Source organism: Capsicum annuum, chromosome 9, assembly GCF_002878395.1.
Source record: "Capsicum annuum cultivar UCD-10X-F1 chromosome 9, UCD10Xv1.1, whole genome shotgun sequence".
Lineage (NCBI taxonomy): Eukaryota > Viridiplantae > Streptophyta > Magnoliopsida > Solanales > Solanaceae > Capsicum > Capsicum annuum.
Window position 1 is genome coordinate 52,748,581 of NC_061119.1, and position 21,855 is coordinate 52,770,435.

Below are 21,855 nucleotides of genomic sequence, written 5' to 3' on the forward strand. Positions count from 1 at the left end.
GATAATTTACTTAGAAATAATGTTGATGTCATGCATACTGAGAAGAACTACTTTGAAAATCTGTTCAACACAGTTATGGATGTCACCGGCAAAACAAAGGATAATCCTAAAGCTAGACTTGACTTACCAGAATATTGCAAACGCAGCAAATTATACTTACAAGAGGGGACCAATGGCAATTTTCTTAAGCCCAAGGCTAGTTTTACATTCAAGTTAGACCAAAAACATCAAATATGTGAGTGGGTCCAAAGTTTGAAGATGCCCGATGGATATGCCTCAAATTTGGGAAAGAGGGTTGAAATGGCACAGGGAATATTGCATGGAATAAAAAGCCACGATTGTCATGTTTTCATGAAACAATTACTTCCAATTGCTTTTATTGGTTTGCCTGAAAACATATGGAAACCAATACCAGAGATTAGTTTGTTCCTTAAAGACTTATGTGTCACCACACTAAAAGAAGAAAATCTGGCGTGAATAGAAAGTAATATTGTTGTTCTCACCAACAAGCTGGAGAAGATTTTTTCTCCAGCGTTCTTCGATGTGATGGAACATATTCCCATTCACCTTGTACACGAAGCTCGGCTAGGCTTTCCAGTTCAAACTAGGTGGATGTATCCATTCGAACGGTAAGCAATTGCAACATATTTAAATTCATACATATCTTTTTTTAATATAGTAAACATCTAATCTTAAGATTGTGCAGGGAAATTGTAAAATTAAAAAGGGGTCCCAAAAATAATAATAGGGTGGAAGGATCTATATTTGAGGCATATCTTGCAAGAGAAACATCTCAATTTTGTTCATACAACTTTTGTGATGAAGTTGCTTGTTCAAGAAACCGGCCGAATCGTCATCACGTTGATGTGAATGATCCTTATTCGAAACTGATATCAATTTTCAATCAACCTGGTTGTAAGTCTAAAAAGACCATACTTCGCCAGTTCACTCCCACGGAATGCAAAGCAGCAACTTTGTATGTCTTGCTGAATTACCCAGAAGTTGAGTCCTTTTTGAAGTAAGGAGACTAAAATTTTAACATATCTTATTTATTTACTCATTCCCTTAAAGAAACTAATTTGTTTCACATATTGGATCTTCAGTTCATTTAAGAGTCAATTCCACAAAAATTAAGTGTACGCATCCTTTGAAACATGGTTTACATATGAGTTTCGTAGGTGTATTAATATTTCTACAAATTTTAAACATTTATAAATTCCTCAACTAACATATAATATATATATATATGTATAATATTTTTAGGTACACCACTCACCAAATGCAGCTGCATACGATCAACTCTTGAGAGATATTTCTTTGGGTCCAGTTGAAGCTCATGCAATGTCCCATTACACAGTAAATGGGTTCAAATTTTAAATCGAACAACACTCCAGAACAAGGAAAACAAACAATAGTAGTGTTTGGATTAAGGGCGATGATGATGTTGATTACTTTGGCATCATACACGAGGTCTTAAAATTGGAGTATACTAGTTTCCCAATAAAAAATTGGCCTTTTTTGATGTAAGCGGATTGATCCAAGCACAAGAGGCACAAGAGTACATAAGGAGCATAACATCATTGAAGTGAAACACAATAGGTCGTATGCTATTTACCATCTATTTGTTCTAGCGTAAAATGCTAAACAAGAGTATTATGCTCCTTATCCATTGTGCAGTGACAAGTCTGATTGGTGGGTTGTAATCAAAACAAAGCTTATGGAGAGGTGGAAGTTGAGAATGTGTTGGAGACTTCATATCAAAATGAAATATTGATTGATCACCAACTAGTGGACGTTGACCTAGTGGATAATTTGAATCACCTGTAAAATATATTTGAAGAAGATAATATTGCGCAAGAAGAGGCTAAGTGGGTAAGAGATGAGGAAATTTCCAAAGAGGGTGAATGGTTTAATGGAGAGTCTTCATAAGAGGAGGATTAGTTGTGTAGGTTGTATTTATTATGTATTGATGTCTTTATGCTTTGTACTATATATTTTCCTTTATGTTTCTCATTTAAGATTGATATGTAATATACTGTTTAAGATTATTGTTTTCACTGTTCCATAATGTATATAGTAATAAAAATATTCTTGTCTATTTAATTTTGTTGGAGCGATTTGAAATGTGAATTAGTAACTTAAAATTAGTTATTAGGAATGTTTTCTTATATATTCATTTTGTAGGAACTAACTACTAGTTAACTTTATATAATTTAGATGTCAGGTAGAGGTGACAAAGGTAAGGAAAAATTTCATCTTACAAAACCAAAAAATAAAAGACAACTTCCACCTTATAGACGACTGACAGGTATTTATATATCTTAGGGTCGGTTTGCTGACGCGACAACATGACCCTCGTATTCTAGGTTGTCCCAGCATTCGATTCCTATTCCTACGCATATGGGGACAATTCATAGGTATACAACGACCCAATCTGCTTCCATCACCGTGCCAGAGCCACCATAGTACTATCAGACGACCGTTGGGACATCCGAATAGATGCTATCATTGATACCCTCCTGTAGCAGTCACTCAGCTACACAAAGTGATTCTGCTGGATCTATTGGATTGTTGGATCTTCAGCTTTAAGGTACTCCATCTGGTGCATCAGATTCACCCATACCAATGCATCCATCATCACTTAATCTGAAGTCAAGAGGCAGAGATGATTATGGGAGGCTTTATCTCATTCCATTTGCGACAGGGTAATATTTCTAAATATAATAATATTATTTATTTTTTCATTACTATATTATTATGCTCTATGAAATTACTGTTTGATCTTTTGTTGTAGGTTTAGGTTGGATGCTAAAGTTGGACAAGCTGTGAGAAAATGCATTTTTTGGAACTTCAACGGCTACTGGACCAGTTGGCGGCAGGTTCTAAAACTTGAAAGGGATAAAATGTTTAAAGAATTTAAAGTAAGAATTTTACTTAGGACTACTTAACACTTTTTTAGAACAAATGATTGAATATTATATTTTTATTTTTCTTGTAGAAATTTTACTTGTGGGATGATGCGAATACATTTTTTATAAGGAGAAAATTTTTCAGAAGATGTAGAGTCAGGTTTAACAGTCTATTAGATTATGCCTGAACCAAGTTGGTAAAACTTGACAGGATTAGTGAACCATTATGGCAACTATATCTTCGCCTTTGGAATAGAGAAGGATACCAATTTCTGAGGAAAAAAAAAAAAGGAAAGCCCGGGTATCTTCGAAGGGTGGCTCCCTACATACTGCTGATGCTAGAAGTACCCTTGCTGTGTAGGAAAAAATGGTATGTAACTTTTACAGTTTTATCTGTTTGTTTCTATTAAAAGTTTCAATTTTTTAAACATTGATAATTTTTTAATATGCAGGAAAAAGAAAAGAGTAGGAAGATACCACACGATTAGCTATTCGAGGAGACTCATCTGAAGAAGAAAAAAAACCCTACTAATGAAGATATCTGGGTTGAACCTCATGCAAAAGCTGCCCATGTAAGAATCAAATATTGCATTTATGAATCTTTTTCTCAAATTTGATATTATTCAATTATAAGTACTTTAATATTTTTGACTTTTAATTTTAACTTTACTTTGAATTAATATAGGATAAATATCGGTAGCTTGTTAGTGAGTATCATAGTACCCAGCCTCCTGAAACTCAGGGTGACCCGCTACGTTGACATGTAGAGGAGGAGTTATGGAAAAGTTTGTGGGTCCTGCAGTTAAAGCCATTACTACGAATACCATAACAATTATTTTGGCGAAAATATTAGGTGTTCGTTCGACCCTGCATACTCTAGCTCTTCAGTTGATAGAGAAGCCATTGAAAGACTAGAAAGTACGATTTCTAAACTCACTGAAGAGGTTGCTAAACAGAGAGAGACGTCCCAGAAAAGGGAGGAGGAAACTTTGTCACAAATCAGGATACTGCAGGAGCAATTCAGCTCTTTCATTTTGACTGCAGGGACTCCATGTCCTGGTGATGTTGTTCGGGCTGCAAAAGGAGTTGGCTCGCTGGATGATATCAGCATAGATAAGAATATGGAAGACGAGGAAGAGGACGAATTTGATGATGATGACTTTTGGTTTTTTGACTTTTGAATGTGTTGTACTTTGAATTTGATATTATGTTGTAGTTTGTATATTTTTTAAACTATTGTTGTTGGTAACACTTTTGAAACTATTGTTGTACTTTGAATTTACACATTATATATAGTTTGTACTCTTTTGAAACTATTTTTGTGTTGTACACTTTTGTCACACGGTGCTCAAGACTACGAGTTTCCTTAAGCTAACCCTGTCTGCCTCCTACTAGGTCTGAATCTCATAGTAAAGAAAACATAAACATAAAAGTCATACGATATGCGGAAAACTGACCGAATTTAATATCTGAAAAATACTAATCTCAAAGGTCTGATGAATCAATAATGAAAATCTGTATCAAAACTAGCAGTCTGACAAGCCTCTACTACTAATATCTAGAGAGTCACTAGGACAAACCCCCAGCTGACTCGAACTATCTAAAAATACTGAATCATCTAAACTGATAAGCTGAAAATCTAAATAACTAAGTTCCCAAACTATAAGGACTCACCAACTGTCGAGATGTATATGGAGATGCTCGAAATCACTCTCCATGCTGAAACTGAGCACCTAAACCTACATTATAAGACAATGCACACATAGACGTATATGCGGATCAGTGCTTTGAGGATGTACTGAGTATATGGGGGTAAATTCATAAGTAAAACATAATATCAATAATCATCATAGTTTGTAAAACAATGCATGCTAAATGTAAATGGCTCACATAAGCTGGAATATCTGAAAACTCAAATCTGTAATCGTGAATAATAAATCATACCTTGTAAATGTAGTGAGTCATAACATTTAGTTCTAAAAGTTGTACTAATGTTCTATATGTAAATCATATTGTCTAAGTGTAAAAGGGGCTTACTTCTATATCTAGAATTTGAAAGTTGTAGTCTGTAGCTAATATCTTTCTGTAAAAATATAATTCAATTAAAGTTGTGAGCCTTTACACTTAGTTTTATTAAAATCTTTTCTGTTATTCTTTTCTGTTAAGAAAGTAACTCAAAAACTGTTAATTTTACTTTTACCAGCGGAGAGGTTCTTCTAACCGACATAAACCATGTGAGTTAATATTGAGTCCAACGTCTTGTTCCCATATGGGGAAAACTCACGATGGGGAGAGGTATCATAATCTTGTCAAGGAGTATAACCTAATCTAAGTGATCACATCTGTATTTGTCATTCGTATAGAAATGTGAATAATTTGAATCTGTACCTATGTTGGCTATGTAGTTCTGTGGAAGATAGGGCACACTAATCCACACTTCCCGCTCGGTCCTAAATACTACTCCCTTTAATTTGTATGCTCATTCTGATGAAAATATACTTTATAAACTAGCATAAGGTTTATTACGTAACTAATTATGCATTTATCTAATTCAATCTATAAGTAAAGCTAATCTAATTTTTGTAATCTGTGATAAATCTATAAAGTGGATTCCAAATCATATCTTATGATCCAAAAGGTCAAATCTTTACTAAAAATCTAAAAATTAACTGATCATTTGATGCTTAAAGCATAATCGTTCATGAAATAATAATATTCAATCTTGGGATGGTAACCTATGCATCAATCTTATGTAAAAACGTCATAAAATTCATGCTTAACAATTTAATTAATGATAATTTATCTAGAAATCTGAAATTTACTGCAATAGGCATGTTAATATTAAAGTAGTCATGCAATTCAACTTTTAAAACACTTGAAGTCTCATATTCTTGCAAAGAGCAACATTGGGTATGAACCCTAATTTAAAACTCATGTATATTCATGCAAAATCATGTAAGATTGTAGGTAAAAGCTAGTTTTGGGCACAAGGATGAAAGAGGATCCTTGTTCCTAAACCCCACATACCTTAATTGATAAAATCTCTAAGAAAGCTTGAACTTGAATCTCTATTTGTTCTTTTGGAGATGAACTCTTGGTTATCTTGATTTAGGAATCCTCTATTTTGAGTTTTCTTGGAGAAACAATGGAGGAAATTGATTTCTTGGAGAGTAAGCTTTCGAGTTCTAGGGTTTTTCTTTGAGAGAGAATGGATTAAAATAAGCATAAAGTGCTTAGGATATGCTTAATTCCGTATTTTGAACGAATTAGGGTCTTGAAAATTAACTAAAGTGCCCCTTTTAAAATTTAATCGGAACTAGAAACAAGAGAAATTTTCTGTATTTGCATGGTATTGCGATGTGCCACTATCGCGGTGGCTCACTGGAGTTCGTCAACTGGGAACTATACATTCTATGCGACGTGGAGCTATCGCGGTGCACAACTGAAATGTCATTTTGTCCATCACTGCGACACGCCACTATCGCGGTAGGCCACTAGAAATTGACAATTGGGAAATAAGGCTTCACCGCGATGCGGGCTTATCGCGGAGGTCCACTGGAATTGGAAAATTTCCATTTTTCAAGCCACCGCGGCACAATGCTTCTCCAATTGGGATACTGCTTTACTAAAAATGCCATAACTTCTCAATCGAGTATCGAATTTAGGAGAATTGGGTATCGATGGAAAGCTAAATCAATTTTCTACACAATATAGGGTTTGAATCTTGAAAATTCTACATGAAACAAAGGTTATTCATTTTTTAAGCTAGCCCTTGACATTCTAGGAGCAAAATTAAGCTAGGAAAAGTGCAGTGTATGACAATATATCCCCCTTGGGAACATTCTTCCTCGAATATGGTTAATTAAGATTAAAATACAGAAGTATCTGAGGCAATAAGCTATCATGCACAACTGAAATAACTGTATGATTAAATGAAAAACATGCTGAGCTACTGAACTGATTTGCGAGTGCATGAATTTACATGAAAATAGCTATATGGCTAAATTTGAGACTGGAAAAGAACTGAATGAAGGAAGACTATTACCTTCAGCTAAATCTGAGTTCATAGAGAAGAGATGAGGATACTTGGTACACATGACGGCTTCTGTTTCCCAAGTAGCACCCTCAACGGACTAATTTCTCCACAAAACTTTCACCATGGGAACTTCTTTGTTCCTTATATGGATCTAATGATCAAGAATCTCTACTTGAACGTTTTTGTATGAAAGGATATTTGAATATTTGTACTTTTTAGAAGAACTATAATGTGTGAATCGTCCATGCACTTCTTCAACAAGGACACATGGAATACTGGATGAATTGAGGATAAATCTGTGGGTAGCTCAATCTCATATGCTACCTAGAGGCCTATATATCGGGGACTAATTTTCCTCTTTTTGCCAAATCTCTTCACCCCTTTCATGGGTGAAACTTTCAAATACACAAGGAACTCCATACAATCTGACTAATTTTCTGATATATAGTTTGGTAGAATCTTCAGTCGTGTAAGACGCATGAACTGGCAAGAAATGCACTGACTTTGTTAATCTATCTGCTATAACCCAAATCAAATTTTCCTGATGACGGGAATGGGGTAATCCAGTCACAAAGTCCATATTAACCTCTTCCCACTTCCAAGAGAGGATACCAAACTCTTGCAACGTACCACCAGGTCTTTGGTGCTCTACCTTAACCTATTGGCAAGTTGCACTCTTGCCAAAACTCATATTTACTGAATCTGGCGAATAACTGGTGATCTCTGAGAGTTTGCAATACAATTCTAAAGTGGTCTGTATGATCATCCTCACTACGAGAGTAGACAAAAATATCATCTATAAAGACTATGACAAATATTTCCAAATACTATTTAAACACTCTATTTATCAAGTCCATGAAAGATGTTGGGGAATTTGTTAGACCGAAAGACATGACTAGAAACTCAAAATGACCATAACGAGTTCTGAAAGCTATCTTTGGAATATCACACTCCCTTACCCTAAGCTAATGATAGCCGAATCTAAGGTCTATCTTTGAGAAGCAACATGCACCTTGGAGTTGATCAAATAAGACATTAATTCTAAGAAGAGGATATTTGTTTTTACGTAACTTTATTCAGCTGACAATAGTCAATGCACTTACGCAAAGAACCATTTTTCTTTTACACGAATAGGACGAGAGATCCCCATGGAGAAACACTAGGCCTCATGAAACCGTTATCTAAAATATCTTTGAATTTTTCTTTTAACTCTTTAAGCTCAGCTGAATCCATACAATAAGAAGGAATAAAAATAGGCTGAGTATCTGGGAGAAGGTCAATACCAAATTCTATTTTCCTATTGAGATGTACCCCTGGAAAATCTTTGGGAAAAACATCAGGAAACTCTTTGACTATACTAACTAATTGAATTGTTGGAGTCTCAGAATTAGTGTCTTTGATTCAAACTAGGTGATAGATACACCCTTTAGAAATTAACTTTCTGGCCTTAAGATAGGACAAGAAATGACTTTTGGGAGACACTGAATTTCCTCCCCACTCAAAGACTGGCTCATCTGGAAACTGAAACTTTACCACTCTGGTGTGATAATCTATGGATGCATAACAGGAATGGAGCCTATCCATACCAAGAATAAGGTTAATGTCAACCATATCTAGCTCTATTAGATCTGGTAACATGATTTTATAAAGGACAGTGATAGGACACTTCCTATAGATCTATTTTGCTATAACTGACTCACCCACTAGGGTAGAAACCAAGAAGGGATCAAGGATCTTTTTAGGACCTATCTCAAAATTTACTGCAACTAATAGGGTCATATAAGAAAATTTTGACCCAGGGTCTAACAACACATAAACATCATGATGAAATACACGAAGCATACCAATAATAATATCTATTGAATCCTCCTGCTCCTGATGGGATGGTAAAGCATAAAACCAATTTTGGCATTGACCGTTACTGTTACTGGATAATGCACCTTGGGGAGGAACTGGGAAACCTAGAGGAGCTGGTGCACTAGTAGCCTGAGTCTGGGGACAAACGTATCTGTTTCCCTGCTTAGCATTTGGACACACTTTAATTCCATAACCTATCTTACCACAACCATAACAAACTTTCTATCACAATAAGCACTCACCAGGATGATTCTTACCACACTTAGCACATGGAGGATAACGGGGTCTTTCACTCATACTATTCTAAGATATGGACATAGAAGGCTTACCCCACTGCTCATGTCTAGCTCTGGGAGTGGGAGAACTAGCTGGATATAGGGATGGCATAGATGAACAATTCCAAAACTTTGAATAATTTCCTTCTCCATACCTAGTCTGACCATACTCAAACTGCCCAGTTCTAGCCTTTTTATTTCCCCTCCTCCTTTTATTCTTTTTTGCCTCAATCTGTTAGGCATGAATCATCAACCTAGAAAGATCTATGTCATTAATAAATATGAGTCCTACACTCCTTGACTATTAAGCTAGATACGCCAGTGACAAACTTATTCATGCTTGCTCTAGGATCAACCATCGTATCAGAGGCATACTTAGACAACTGGTTGAACTGAAGGCAGTACTCCTTCACTGTCAATCATATGCTACATAGGAGCTGCATTCTCACCTCTACCATTCTTTCATATAACTACTCAATCATATACTACATCCTTTAATCTGTAGGATGCTAACTCTACATTTTTCTCTTCAAAAATATGCATAATTTAGGTGATCTTCTTCACCTCATCTAAATAAAATTATGGGTCCTCACCTAATTTTGACCTAAAGAACTCTTGTGGATTCATTCTCATGAAGTCATAAATTCTGGCTGCTACTAAATCACCATTCTGCTGAAGTGGAACTACAGCCTGATGGTTTCCCTAAACATTAGCAGTCACTGCCTGGGCCAATGCCTGAAAGGTAGCCCGAAACTCAGCATGGGATACATTCTCATTCTGAGGATTGGTAGGCTAGGTGGATGGTTATTATTTCTACAGACATTAGCCTGACAAGGAGTCATATTCAACTTTTATGTAAGAGCATGAGTTACTAGTAGATTGAGATACTGTAAGCATAATAAATCATGAAAGAAAGTGATGATTTCCTAAAAATATCTCATAGCCTCTTACTCATAAATGTGGCGTGTTTCACACCCATGATCAAGACTCTACGTAATGCGACTTGTCTGACTCCCTCGAACTCTTATAAATATTAGGCTCTAATATTAAGTTTGTAACACCCCAAAACCTAGTATCCATATTCTAACCCTTTCTGCCTCCTACTAGGTTTGAATCACATAGTAAAGGAAACATAGACATGAAAGTCATACTATATATAGAAAACTAACTGAATATAATTTCTGAAAAATACTAATCTCAAAGGTCTGATGAATCACTACTGAAAATATATATCAAAACTAGTAGTCTGACAAGTCTCTACTATTAATATCTAGAGAGTCACTGGGATAAAACTCCAGCTGACTCAAACTGTCAGAAAATACTGAATCATCCAAACTGACAAGCTGAAAATATGAATAACTAAGTCCCAAAACTATAAGGACTCACTAACTATCGAGATGTAGATGGAGATGCTCAAAATCACTCTCGCTGGTGAAACTGAGCACTTGAACCTACATTATGAGAAAATGTAGCACATAGACGTATATGTAGATCAGTACTTTGAGGATGTACTAAGTATATGGTGGTGAATGCATAAGTAAAACATAATATCAATTATCATCATAATTTATAAAATAATGCATGCTAAATGTAAATAACTCACATAAGCTGGAATATCTGAAAACTGAAATCTATAATCATGAATAGAAAATCATACTATGTAAATCTAGTGAGTCATGATATTTAGTTCTGCAAGTTGTACAAATATTATGTCTGTAAATCATACAAAGTGTAAAAAGGGCTCACTTCTATATCTGAAATCTGAAAGTTGTAGTTTGTAGCTACTATCTTTATGTAAAAACATAATCGGGATAAAGCTGTGAGCCTTTCCACTTAATTTCCTTAAAAGCTTTTCTATTAGTCGTTTCTATTAAGAAAGTTACTCAAAAGCTATTTATTTACTTCTACTAGCAGAGAGGTTATTCTAATCGACATAAACCCTGCGAGCTAACATGGACTCCAACGTCTTGTTCCCTTATGGGGAAAACCTTATAATGGGAAGAGGTGTCATACTCTTGCCAAAGAGTATAACCTAATCTAAGTGATCACATATGTATCTGTCATCAATAGAGAAATGGAAATAATCTAAAACTGTACCTACGTTGGCTACGTAGTTTTGTGAAAAATAAGGCACGCTAATCCCACACATCTCACTCGGTGCTAAATACTACTCCCTTTAATCTGTATGCTCATTCTGTTGGAAGTCCACTTTAAAAACTAGCATAAGAGTTTATTATGAATCCAATTATGCATTTATCTTATTTAATCTATAAGTAAAGCTAATCTAATTACTGTAATATGTAATAAATCTGTAAAGTGAATTTCAAATCTTATCTGATGATCCAAAAGATTAAATCTTTACTGGAAATCTGAAAATAAACTGATCATTTGATGCTTAAAGCATAATCGTTCATCAAATAATAATATTCAATCTTGGGATTATAACTCATGCATCAATCTCATGTCAAAACATCATAAAATTCATGCTTGATAATGTAATTAATGACAATTTATCTCAAAATCTGAAATTTACTGCAACAGGCATCTAAATATTAAAGTAGTCATGCAATTCAGCTTCTAAAATACTTGAAATCTCATAATCTTGCAACTAGAAAAATTAGGTATAAACCCTAATTTAAAACTCATGTATATTCATACAAAATCATGTAAAATTGTAGTTAAAAGCTAGTTTTGGGCACAAAGATGAAAGAGGATCCTTGTTCATAAACCTCACATACCTTAATTGATGAAATCTCTAAGAAAGTTTGAACTTGAATCTATATTTATACTTTGGAGATGCACTCTTGGTTATCTTGATTTGGAAATCCTCAATTTTGAGTTTTCTTGGAGAAACAATGGAGGAAATTGATTTCTTAGAGAGTAAGCTTTTGAGCTCTAGGATTTTGATTTAAGAAAGAATGGATGAAAATAAGCATAAAGTACTTAGGATATGCTTAATTCCTTGTTTTAGAATAATTGGGGGCTTGGGAATTGACCAAAGTGCCCCTTTTAAAATTTAATTGGACTGGAAACAAGAGAAATTTTTCGAATTTGCATGCCATCCCGATGCGCCACTATCTTGGTGGCTCACTAGAATTCTACAAGTGGGAACTGGACATTCTACGTGATTCAGAACTATTGCGGTGCACTACTAAAATGCCATTTTGGCCATCACCACGATGCGCCACTATCACAGTGAGCCACTGGAAATTGACAATTGGTAAATAAGGCTTCACCGCAATGCAGGCTTGTCGTGGAGGTCCACTGGAATCGGACAATTTTCATTTTGCAAGTTAATGCAGTGCGGTGCTTCTCTTGTTGGGATACGAATTAACTAAAAATGCCATAAATTCTCAACCGAGTATCCAATTTAGGCAAATTGGGTATTAATGGAAAGCTAATTTAATTCTCTACATAATGGAGGGTTTGAATCTAGAAAATTTTACATGAAACAAAGGTTGTTCATTTTTTAAGCTAACCCTTGACATTCTAGGAACGAAATTAAGCTAGGAAAAGTGTAGGGTATTACACACTCCCACCCTCACCCCCACCCCTACCCCCGATAGTGGATGATACATTAATGGAATACGATTGCATAAGTGGTGATATATGGGATAATAGTGAAGATTATAAATAAGAGAAATGTGGAGGAGGTGAGGACGGGCAGTTCAAACAACAAGGAAGCCACTCTTTCTCGGACGACACCAATCTTTTTGTAGGACAAACATTCAGGGATAAGAAAAAACTAAATCTCTTCTTGAAGTAGGCGTCAGAGAAAATGTATTTCAATTACACAATGGTGAAGATTTGTAAGAAATACTTGAGGGTGAGGTGCGTAGATCCTACTTGTCAGTGGATGGTGCATGCATATGCTAACGGAGAATTAGGTTGGTTTAATATCCACAAATATGTAGGAGAGCATAGTTTTGGCATTGATCATGTCACAGGAAAGCACAAGAATGTCACCGTGGAGGTTATTACCTTACTTATTTTGAACTTTTTCATCGATAACAAAGGTCCAATACTGAAAGAGATCGAGAAGATCATATTTAGGGAGCTACATTATAGGCCGGGATATTGGAAGTGTTAGATGGAAGGTGTCATTGCGAAGAACATAGTTTGAGGTACACTCGAGCATGGACATGCAGTGCTTCCTGCCTTTTCATATGTTTTCAATGGCCTCAATCCTGGGTCTATCAATTCCCTCATGGGCAATGAGGATTCAGGCAGGTTTATTTACTACTTTATGTCATTTTGGGATTCCATCCATGGATATGCACATATGAGAAAGGTCATTATCATTAATGGCACGCATTTATCTGACAAGTATGAGGGTGTGCTGTTGTCCGCTATCACTCAAGATATGCAAAATCATATCAATCCCTTAGTGTATTGTATGGTGGGTAAGGAGAATGATGCATCGTGGGGCTTTTTCTTTGAGAATCTTAAGGCCTTTGTCATTGATGAACCAGAGTTGTGCGTTTTCTCCGACAGACACGTCAGCATAGCCAACAGCCTTGCAAGGAATTATCTGCTTACATATCATGGTGTTTGTATGAGGTATCTCGGTAAAAAACTATAAACAAATCACCATTTTTTAGATTCTCTCTATTTGTACTGCCATGCAGCCAAGGAGTACACATTGGAAGAATTTAATGACTACTTCAATTTCGTTAAAAAAGAGCCCTAACGCAGCAGCTTGCCTCGAGCATGACGTTGGATTTGAAAATTAGTGCCAGGCTCACTTTCCAAGTAATCAATTCAACATCATGACCTAAAACATCACTGAGTCGCTCAACTTAATGTTGCACAACAAAAGAGAGTATCCAGTGGCAACCATCTTCAATTCAATTGCACATAGGTTTCGAGAAATATTTAGGAAAAGGTATGCGGAGGTGGACAATTCAAAGATAATATTTGTTCCTGTAGTCGAGATGATATTGAGGGAAAACATGACCGAGGGTGACAAATTATATGTGAACAACATAAATGGAAGCACCGACGAATTCACCGTGCTTGGTTATGGTCGTTTTGCCAAAGTTAATCTTTTGAGATGGTCATGTTCTTACAGAAAGTATGACTAGGTGAAATTTCCATGTGCTTATGCAATGGCAGCGTTGCTCTTGAAGCATGGGGATGAATACGACACTAGCATTTGCAACTACTCTTCGCTTAGATATTCGAAAGAATCATACCTCCTTGCATACTTGGAACCTATTTGTACAACACCACTGGAGTCAGAGTGGAGTATGGTGTGGGAGTATCTAGAAATATAAGTTCTTCCATCCAACTTCGATCCCAAACTCAGGAGGAGGAAGGTGAAATACGTTAAGGGTATGCTGGAGCCTTCAATGCAAAAGAAGGAACAAGTGCTCCAAGTGCAAAAGGCTGGTACATAAGAGAACAACATGCAGTCTTAACATAGGATAATATGATTGGCATTGTATTTTATGTTTTTGGTTTTGTAAACTGCACAAGACAGTATGTAATGTGTATTCTGTTTTCAAAGCCACTGAACTGCAGTCAAAATTGCCTTTTTTTGCTGTGCATTATCGATTCCAGCTCATATATTATATACTACGTGCTAAATAGAATATACACTGAAATAATCAACCAGCCTTATAATATATAATAAATCAGTATTTGATCTACAGAGTAAATATTCAATACGTAGTGTATAATAAACCTATCATGTTGTCTATTTAAAAAACCCTTTTCTTCATACAATTGAATTCAAAATAATTATGATGCATTGGAAAGGGTGCCATTTTGAAAATAGCCATCCCAAGTTCTGAAATCGACTATACACATTACACATTGACTGGACTCAAAATATATAATAGATCGATGCATGGTCTACAGGGTATAGGTTAAACTACATAGTAAATAATCGACCAATCGGGTAGTCTATTTAAGAAACCCTTTTCCTCATACACTGAAAATTTTAATATAATCATTACACTTCGAGAAATGCGATAATTTGAAATGACTCGACTGCCATAACCACCACGACTTTCTATTTACTATTCTCACACGCTTTCTCGCCTTCCATCAACACGTGTACAACTTCTATTAGTCCATTGTATCTTGCTCTAGTCTATTTAAAGAGGCCTTTGTCGATTGTAAACCAAATTTCTAAAGAAACTACTAAGGAGAGAAGAAGATGGCTAAGAGGAGGTACACACTACGGCCAATGCACAGACTGACAACCATCAACAACATAGAGTTGCTTAGGCTTAAGAGCGACCTGGATTTCCTTTTCCAAGGTCTTGCCGCCGATCAACAACGGCTGGACAGAGAGCTCCGGTGGATGGCCTATTTTTTTCGGGCCATAGCTGAGAGTCTCAACCTGGACCCCCCGTGAACTTATCACCCCCTTCATCCCCCTAGTCTAGTTTAGTTTAGTTTTTTGTAGTTTATTGCTGAATGAAACTTTCATGGTTGGATTATGTAAATGAAAGCTTCATTTTTGTCTTTTTGTTTGGGATTTTTTCCCCAAAAATTATAAATATAGATGCAATGAAATTTTATCTATATATAAACAAGATTCTGTTTTCATAATATTCTATTTATGTATAATGATTTTATGTCTTTCAGTCTTTGTTGATGATTCTTCAATAGTGCATGTTTAAAGATTTGCAAATACTATTTCGTTAAACATAAGAAAATATATTGAATATATAATCGACTATATGCTCAATGCGAATATATAATCGACTACTAAACACTCAGTACAATACGTTTAAACTCTTCTAAAGACTCTTTCATTAAACGTAAGAAAGGAAATATTAAGGTTATAATCGACTACGTTATGTATGAATTATATACTACTATCAGTGTTGATGATCCAGTGTATTGACATATTATCGATTTATACTACGGTCAATTATAAACTTATCATATAGTCTATAATCAACTTACTGAATATATGGACAACTTAAAATAATGGCAAAAAAGGAGAAATCAAATAAAATAAAATTAGAGTATGTCAATTAACACCATTAAAACATTATAAAGCAAATAATATCATCAATAGTGACTCCCAATCACTTTTGAATGTGATCAAGTGTTATCTAAGATACGGTGTAGCCATAGATCATTGAGATGAAACCAAAAAGGGAAGAAATAAAATAAATATTAATCATCCAAGCACTAAAGAACGACTGCATATCATGATAAGAGATTAGACTTGTGTAATGACCATAAGGAAGAGTAATGATTTTCACTTGTAAGTGTTCAATGGACAAGTAGCGTCTGAGAACAAGAAGTCCTTCTCAACAGAGACACTTGTTTTAGGTAATTGCTTGTTACTACCATTGCCCTCCCCTATACTCATTTGGTCAAGTGTCTAATTATTTTGTAATCTCATATTATGATATTTAGTCACTTTACATTGCGTGAATGATGTTTATTTATTTTATTTTATTTTATTTCTCCTTTTTTAATCTCACCTCCTTTGAAAATTGACTCAATTGGTCGATACACAACTAATAATATAGTCCGGTATAAATAAAGCTAATTATCTATAATATACTCAAGATACTATCATAGATCTATTTTCAAAAGAGGTGAGGTTAAAAAGGGAGAAACTAAATAAAATAAAATAAATAAACATCATTCACGTAATGTAAAGTGACTAATTACATTCGATAAAATGAGTATAGGGGAGGGCAATGGTAGTAACAACCAATTACTCATAACTAGCGTCTCTATTGAGAGGGACTTCTTATTTTTAGACACTACTTGTCCATTGAACACTCACAAGTGACAACCACCACTCTTCCTTATGGTTATTACACAAGTCTAATCTCTTGTCATGATATGTAGTCGTTCTTTAGTGCTTGGATAATTAATATTTATTTTATTATATTTTCTTTCTACCCCTTTTTTATGTCATCTCAATGATCTACAACTACACCGTGTCTTAGATAACACTTGATCACGTTCAAAAGTGATTGAGAATCATAATTGATGTATCTAAATTGCTTTACAATGTCTTAATGACGTTAATTGACATAGTCTAATTTTATTTTATTTAATTTCTCCTTTTTTACCATTATTTTAAGCTGTCCATACATTCAGTAAGTTGAGCATAGACTATATGGTAGGTCGATAATCGATCGTAGTCTAAATCAATAATATGTCAATACACTAGATCATCAACACTGATATCAGTATATAATTCATACGTAACCTAGTCGATTATAGAAGACATAAAGATTTTTTAGAGACCCTTTTAAGTAAATGACAATCCACTTAAATTTTCTCCAACCGTACAATTCAAACGGGTAGAATTTTTCAACGGTCAGATTTTGATAGCCCTACTTTATTAATTAAAGGGACCCTTTTGAGCTCCTACATTTTCATTTATTCATCACTTTCTAGTTTTGCTTCAACAATAACAATGTCGCAGTTATCTCAAACGTCCAAAAGTTCTTATATTTTTTATTGTGGTAATCTTGCGGTGTTGAAAACATCACGAACCGACAAGAATTTGGGTCGAAAATTCTACATTTGTGCGGTTGGAAAGGTTTATTTTTGTTTAAATAAAAATTTATTTATGTTCATCACATAATTCAATTTACCAATTTATCCTCATTATTTTAGGATAATGGTGGATGCTCTTATTTCAAGTGGATTTCCTCTGATTTTAAGGTGTCTAAATTTCAAGGCGTTGCAAAGTTTGAAATGTTGGAAAAACTTACAGATTCTGAAGAAAATAAGGATATTTTTATGACATTATATAGAGAACTGGAACACAAGATTGATCACTTAAAGGAATTGTAAAAATACATCAAAATTGAGACGGATCAGCTTAAGCATAGGTTGGCTAAGGCTGAAGAAAAAGAAAAGGGCATGAAAATTATGGTGTATGGTTTACTATTAGTTTTGACTTTTTGGAAAGGTGTAATTGGGGTGTAGTGGCATTGAATTTATTTTGTCTCTTTTATTAATGGACTAATTTTCACTTATATTATATATGATTTACCTTTTTCATTCATCGACTGCACAAAGCTGTACTATATATGCTTTACCTTTTAGTCAGAGTCTATAATCAAAGATGGCATTCATGTAAAAGCAATGATATGTTGATTATATAAAATGTAAACTGCTTATCATAAACCATAAAAGCAGTTTAGAAAACATAATTGTTCAGCTCTACACATCCCGAGCTGAAAAATAAAAAAAGTTAAGATTGTCTTGTCTAATAAAAATAATCATCAGCCACAAATAAAAATTAAACATTGTCTAAACATTCAACATTTTCTTCTTCCACTTGCATCTTGTTGATTTCCTGAGTAACTTCATTAAGAAATTCATCTAAGTTTGAAAATTCATTTTCATTTTCTTTCTCCGCGATACCTTATTTTTTGGTGCATAATTTTTTCCTTCTTCTTTATGTTCTTCTCCCTCTTCTTTCTCCACTTCTCCTGCTGCATTCTTCTCTTCTGCTTTCTCTCCATCTCCTTCATTATTTTTTTCTTCACAAACACCTTTTTTATTTTTATCTTCTTCATCCTGCCTTCTTTCGTAACGATCCTCCTTTTCCACACCAGCTGATTCATCAACTTTGTTTTCTTTTTCACAAATAGCTTCTTCATTTTTTTCTTGTTCTTTCTCTTCATCGCCTTCATCGGGATTTTCCTTCTCTACAACAGCTGTAACCTCAGGGGTCATCACCTTATCAAATTGATCAAGGCCTGTTCCAAAGATGTTGTCTCAAGGAGCGCTTTTTTAATGTCGCTGTCATCGCAGATAGCCCTCACTGATGAATGTTGGCTTTGCACCTGCATTTTTAAGTATTTACCTTTTATCATAAACTAAGCTATCAGTTGATAAAGAATGGTATAGATTCTATTATAAGTAAAATGAATTTATAAAATATGCAACTTCTATAATATACAGAGCAGATACTCCCCATCCTCTCTTCTTTCACAAAATCAACATTGTCCTTGATTAACTCCTCCAACCGAAACACGCACTCTTCCAAATTTTCAATCATCGGTGTCTTTCCCGATGCTCTAAACTTACTTGTACCCACACTTCGAGTAACATACCTTGAAACAACATTTTCACCCTAATACCAATCATCATCCCCATCCTTACCACCCTCCGATGAGGTGATGAAAGTCACACCCTCAAGATGAGCCTTTAAGCCATCGATGAATGTGTCCTTCTGTTCGTCTGTGAATGCTTTGAACTTTTTCATGTAGTGCTGTTTCATTTTACGGACTGTGGGGATAAGGTACGGGTGAACTCTCTATAGATAAATAGGCAAATGTGATTGATTAGCAAAACAATATTGGCAAAAGTATTCTTCTAAAAAATAGTTTCATACCTTTATGCTCCATCCGTTCAAATATGGATCACCTTCTATTAGTTTATTGCCTTTTAAGGTGTGCCATCTGAGCAATCGGGGAATGGAAAGCGGGTTTTCAGTAGATTTATCATTTCCCCTGCCGAGCGTGGAAAAGTCTTCGTATATACAAATCTGTGATGAAAAAAACAAAAGTATATAACTGAGATTCAGTGTAATATAGACACCATAGATGAATTAGAGTATATAATAAACTACTTCAATGGTTTATAATCAATACCATAAATGCCTAGGAAAATCCGTAGAGCATGTACGATGAAACTCCCTTTGTCACAAATGTATTTTTCGGCTTGCAGAAGTCTGTCCACTTCTTTAGATAGTCGAGAGTCAAGGTAAATGACTCCTTACCCCAAGGGTATCTCTCAAAAAGCTCAAGTTATCCACCATTTTGATGGTGTCTATGTCTGCGATTTTTAACAAGTCGCGTGCAAGAAATATACAGTGCACGAACCAAACCAAGAAACATTTGAACTTGTCCTCCTTGTCTAGCCTCCTACCTCTAAGAAATTTCAACAATCTCTTCGCATTTGCACTCCTCTTTTTCACAATTGTTTTGAAAAAAGCTTCACCCTCCTCCATTTCTTTGACATATTTTGAATCATGGGGATAACGCCCACAATTTAAACCTGTGATTAGCGCAAACTCCTTCAGGCCAAAACATACAGGCCTGTCCTTGATGCAGAACCACATTTCATTCAGCTTGTTGTCCTGTTTAACTCGGTGAAGAAGTGTATAATAGACAAGCTGTCTGTAGAACTTAATATGTTCTGGCAAGTCCCATAAACCACCAAAACAGGAATTCTTAAACCTAGACTTCAGATGTTGATCAACCACGACTTGTTTGAATTCATAAAACATTTTCAAATTGGACCTAATGGATATCTTAGCTGGAAATGATCCGACATCATCCATGTGTGGTGAGGTCGTACCTCTCAGCTGAAATAAACCTTGCATAGTGGGGCAAGATTAATGCTTCCTCATCTATCCTAGGCTCAATTTTTATTTCCTCCGGCTCATCTCGAACCAAAGCTCAAACAGCTTCCTCGCTGCAATTTCTATTCTCCGATTCATCGATTACTCATTTTTTTATTTTCTCGGACCTATCAACTTCTACAACATTGTGTTTGTTACCTCTAGCTATTTTTTATGATCTACGGACAAAAAATAATATTTCTTAACTAGAACAACAAATAGAATACCTAATCGACCTAACAGTCTATTAACATGACAGCAGCTGCAGCACAAAATGCCTATTTGCAGAACAACAAAGTTTCTTCTAAAACAACTCCATCACCACAAGAACATGCATTTAAATCATCATTATATTGAACAAAAATAGGAACGAACCCAGATTTTTAATACAAAAACCGAGAAAAATTGGGAAAATAATCTCAATGCAATCATCGAGGGAAATAAAAATCCAACAAAAATAATGCATAATCAAATCAATACCAACTTAAAAACACATATTTTAAGTAAAATCAAGCCCTATTTTCCCAAAAATAATTCAGTTTTTTTTGTCCAAATATGTAATACGAGTATGATTCAAACCAAGGAATTTCCAACATGAACATGCTTCTACAACACCATTACATTGAACAAAAGTTTGAACAAAAATTACATTTCTTTGCACATTTCGATGAAATTAGCAAAAAGAACTTCAACTTGCAATCGCCAAGGATAATCTATATACACCAATTATCCATCAACAATTGAATAAATACCAACTAAAAACAACCAATTTCAGTAAAATCAAGAATCGTTTTTTAAAAAAAAATCATTTTTTTTTAACCCCAACCATAATCGGCAGAAACCAAAACACTGAAAAACAAAAAAAAACCATCATATGAAGCACAAATTACTTGGGAGATGAATATAACTTACCTGAAGTTGAAGATCGAAGTTTTTCAAGCTTTAAACAACCTAGAAAATAGAAAATGGTGGAAGGGTGAGAAGAAGCAGGAGAGACGAGAGAGAGAAGAGGAGAGAGAAAAAAAAAGTTTAGTATTTAATAAAAAAGTGTTGTTAAAAAAGTATTTAATAAATACATAAGGGGTGGCAAAAGATATTTTTTTAGTACTTTAACCCATACCCTACCACTTTTTTCAAAACCCTAAATTTAAATATAAAAAAAAAGTGTCTATTTCTCAAAATAAATTTTCAAAGTAGCCTTTCAACTATGTGGATGGAAGATAGGCCTATATTTCTTGGTTTTAATAGGACTCCTTACAAGCGTTGTTTCTATCTACTATTATTTAAAAATAATCAAGTTATTAATGACTAGACGAAACCACTCAAAGCAAGAAAAGAGATGCTCAAAAGCAAAGCCTCAAATAAACATTCTTTCGTAGACAACAGAATCAAAAGAAGAAATCACAGAGAGGACTGGATCTTCTAGAT